Below are 4,520 nucleotides of genomic sequence, written 5' to 3'. Positions count from 1 at the left end.
ACCTTCTATGCTTAGGAGAGTCTATGCTGGCTACGTGAGGAGAGTCTATGAGTGTTTTGAGGTTTTGTGTATTTTGATAATATGAAGAGACATATTTTTTAGAATTGGCAGAGATATCTCGTACGAACATAAGGTTCGGAGACCAAAGGGAAGAGAGGGTGTAAACCCAAAATATAGTTTCGGTGGGGTTAAATTTTGTGGGACTCTTTGGTTTTGCAGTTTTTTTCTCCCCCTTTCTCGTAATCCCCCTGTCGACGTGGATACCCTCCAGCGCTCCAAAAGGGACTGCTATTATATATATATAAAGATTCGCCAACTATAGTACTCGGTGATTCAGTTAAGACCATCTGATGGTATCACAACATAGGGCACTCATCAAATTGCATTGGGCAGTCTCCGGCCCAAGCCTGACAACTAAGTCCAACAACGATAGCCCAATATACCTCCCCCCGCCTCAATTTATACCGGCAGCCGGTATCATCTCTCTCGCGAGATTGTACCCCAAACCAAAAAAATAAATAAATAAATAAAAACTTCAAGTTTTCTATCATGTTCATACTTCGAGTGTTAAGTTGTGAATCAACAATGGGAATTGAAGTTGGCGACTTCACCCAATTCGAGTAGTGTCCCGTTTGAGTATATACTCAAACTTGATTAGGTTGATTAAATTTGATTGGGTGGAAGATTGAATTAATTAAACTTGATTTGGGTGGAAGATTGGGTTGATTAAACTTAATATTTTTTTGGAGTTTGGGTGGAAGATTGGGTTGATTCAATTTGAGTTCGAGTTTGCCCAAGCTTGATGAAGTCATTTTCGAGTTTGAGTTCGAGTTTGAGTTGATTAAGTGGAAGTTGATTTTTAAAATGAACATCGTGACAAACAAACCGAATTTTTTAAGTTCAAACGACCCAGCCATGTCGCCCAAGAGAGTCCCCAAACGACCCTGCCATGTCGCCTAAGAGAGTCTCCAAACGACCCCGCCATGTCGTCCAAGAGAGTGTCCAAACGACCCTGCCATGTCGCCCAAGAGAGTCCCCAAACGACCCCGCCATGTAGTTTAGCAAAAAACCAAAAATTTTGTTTCAAACAAAAAGTGCAGACCACTTGAATGTACACTCAAACTACGCGGTGAGGTCGTTTCAGTGTATACTCAAACTACGTGGTAAGGTCATTTCAGTGTATATTCAAACTCAAACGACCTGAGGAGTTCGTTATGGGGAGACCAGTTGGATTGGTTGTTGAGCTTGGACTTTGATGGCAAACTTGTAATATGGCAAATTTATAATATATATATATATTTTTTTGGGGGTTGCCCAATCCAATTTGATGAGTGATTGAGTGCCCAATTCAGGATCCGAGTTGTAAACATTACAGCATTTGGGTGACTGGCATACTCCCACAGTCCCCCCGATTGTTGAAGTATATTAGTATATCGTCAGTCGCATCATGGCAAAGATTAATACAGATGTGCTGGAACCTGTAGAGAAATATTTTGTAGCTACGGGGAGTTCGTATGTTGTTGTTTTCTTGCTTACTTTGAGATGGTCCTATTCACAGAAGTATTCGAGGTTTAAAGCAATAGTGCGGAACACACTATGACCGATCATTTACTCCCTCTGTGCTCTCAATCTCAACGCAAATTTAGTCCAGTCCACAACCTTCACCAGAGAACCAAGCAAGCTACTGCTTGGTGCTTACTCACGATTTTAACATGCGAAAAACTAGAATCTGTAACTTTTTGTATGCATACACACAGGCCATTCAAACAATTCTCAATTTCTGAATGTGCTTTGTTAATACTATACTTGATTTAAGTATACAGTTAAAAATGTCTGATATGATACAAAAGCCCATCACTATAATAAAACTGATGGACATTAGTAGAATAAAACCAACTCTTTTAAAGTGGAACTTGTTTTCTCTATGTTGAAAAGACTGCAACTTCACGGACATATATCATACTGCCAACTATTGACATGTTCTATCAGAATTTTCCCAGGCAAGGGAAATGAGTACAGTTAGATGTAGAATTAATTAGATTAAAATGGCTTTTAAACCACCTTTCGTAATGTAAAACCCTTTTTCTCTACGGACAAGTTTGCAACTTCATGGATATCACCATTGAAATGGAACTCCACAGCCATGAAAGTAAGAGCAGAGGCTGGAATATACCATATGATCCTGGGTGCACTACCTCTAAACAAACCCTTTGCACTTTCCACCCTCCAGATCCTCGTAATCGCATTCAACTAGCCGTTGTACCTAAGAAGAGATAACAGAATTAAAGGACATTCCATTGGATGATTCATAAGAAAGAAACAAAATCTAGAAGGCATACAACAGACCAAGGTCAAATATAACTTGTTCGCAAACTACAGAAAATTCATTTCTAAAATATAGGCGATATAACTGTGATATATCCCAGTTCACTCCATGTTTTTTGCCTTTTAAAATCCTTAATACATTCCTAGCTTCAAATAGAAACGGGAAGGTTCTGAGCATATAAAACAACATTCGCCACCATCCAACATAAAGGTCTCAAGAGAAAACAAGTAGATTGGGCAGCATGGTGGGGAAATTAGTTAAATTATCTAAGAGTAACTAGACAGAAGAATTTCAAGGTTCGATACTGTTTTGTGAAGATATAATTAGATCTGTACCTTAGAGTTGGTTCTTGTACTTGGAGTCATGCATGTTTCAATTACATCCAAAGTGGTAGTGAGATATGCACTAAAGTCTGCGAGAATCAGTAACACAATGAAGAATTGTTCAATGCATGAAGTAATAGTAAATTAGAAACTTCAATAAATAGATGCTGAGGAATGTAGCAACCCCTACAGAATATAAATATCCGTTGTCATGTGCCAAAAACAAAACTTACAGCCAGCAAAACCCCTAAGACCAATCCCTCAAAAAAACTATTAACATGACAATCTGTATGTGGCAATCATTTCCTCTTCCCATACTCTGTTAAATCTTTCAGTGCTTCATAGAAGGCTACCAGGAGATGATAGTAATCATTTCAACTCGCAACGCAAAGTAAGAAGTAAGAACCCAACGGTGCTGCTAAAAGAAAAGGAGCTTCAATCTGGGAACGTCAAGGAAGAGTAATGATTTTGACTTTTTTACAGATAGAAGAAGCATAATGTATCTTTACTTATGTGAAGACATTTCAAACCCAGCTCAGTATAACAGTAACAGATTTCAATGCAAAATGGCCCGATGTGTTAAATTCTTATGAAGGTTTTCAACTCTATCTTGATAAACCCCACCACAAAAACATGGAAAGATGGAGGCACAATCCTTTCACCTAATTTGTAAGTTAGATCGCGAGGAAAAAGTTGTGATCACCTCCATCATTCCATAAATCACCTCTGACAAGACAAAATCATGATTCCATAAGGCAAACCATTATGGTACGGCTCTTCCACATTACTAGCTTTCTCCCATGCACGACCATCAATGACAATAGCCAAACACCCAGTGTTGAATCCACTAGGCTTAGAAAACCAATTAACTGCATTTATAACTCAAGAAAATGAAAGATTACTAGGCTCATCTTGAGTCCAGATAGCATCTATGTTCTATCCTGTTGCCACTTCGCAATAAACATATATTAGACAAACCACAAGACAGAAAATGGAACGTCCTCACCAGTAAGGGTGTGCACGGGTCGGGTGTGGGGCTAAACCGGCGACCGAACCGACCCTATCGGTTTATATTTTTCTGGAACTAAACCGAACCGAACCGGCTGTATTATACTAACCAAACCAGTATAGACCAGTATCTGCGGAAAGCAGTCACAGTTACAGTATCAGTGTACACTCACAATATGTGGTTATATCTTTCCCACCGTTCACAAATAATTCCTTTCCTAGAGTTCACATACACTTACCAATTGATACTGAAGTTAGCCTTATGAAAGTAAAGATTCGAAACTAAAGACAAAAAGAAAGTGGCTGCCCAGAAAAACGGAAAATGGAAAACAAAAAATGGTCAAGCAACAATCTGCTTGACATATAAAAAAAATGCGAACGAGGATAGTAAAAAAAATTACTTTCCCCGTTTCAGGACAGGCTAATTTCCAAGACCCAGGACAGCAATCTAGGGCGTTCAAGTGTAACAAAACTTCCACCAACAATCCGAAGGTAATCACAAATATTTTAGTGGAGTTGCCTTGTTGAGCAATTTGAGGTTAGATGGGACTGTCGTTTGTTTTTGGACATAAGATGACTTGATGTACTTTCTACATTTGGTATGGCTGTTTTGTTTATTTTTACTATTGGAAGTGTAGGTTTTCTCGGCCTGCTTTACTCTTCTTAACGCCTTCAAGCCAAGCCCCAATAATAAAGATAAAAAATAACTGCCTACCAGAAATGGAGGACATGGATTTAAAATTTACATCATTTAGTGAGATTCCAAGGATAGAGATACGTAACTAAACAGGATGAGATACGGCATACTTTATATTTCCAGAAAATGATGCTAGTACAAAAATCTACAAATATGACACTCTCAG

The 4,520-nt window shown here is 38.6% G+C and overlaps 1 long non-coding RNA gene across 1 annotated transcript; it reads right to left on the bottom strand.

Moving 5' to 3' along the window:
• Window positions 1-1,761: 1,761 nt before the first annotated feature.
• Window positions 1,762-4,300, bottom strand: LOC147487116 (uncharacterized). The gene is made up of 2 exons (XR_015201976.1): window positions 2,662-4,300; window positions 1,762-2,263 (listed from the first exon to the last, which is right to left on the bottom strand). It is a non-coding gene; the product is annotated as an uncharacterized LOC147487116 (long non-coding RNA).
• Between the last annotated feature and the right edge of the window lie 220 nt (window positions 4,301-4,520).

Source organism: Coptis chinensis, chromosome 7 (genome assembly GCF_015680905.1).
Source record: "Coptis chinensis isolate HL-2020 chromosome 7, ASM1568090v1, whole genome shotgun sequence".
NCBI classification, from domain to species: domain Eukaryota; kingdom Viridiplantae; phylum Streptophyta; class Magnoliopsida; order Ranunculales; family Ranunculaceae; genus Coptis; species Coptis chinensis.
This window is presented reverse-complemented; position numbering and strand designations above follow the sequence as displayed.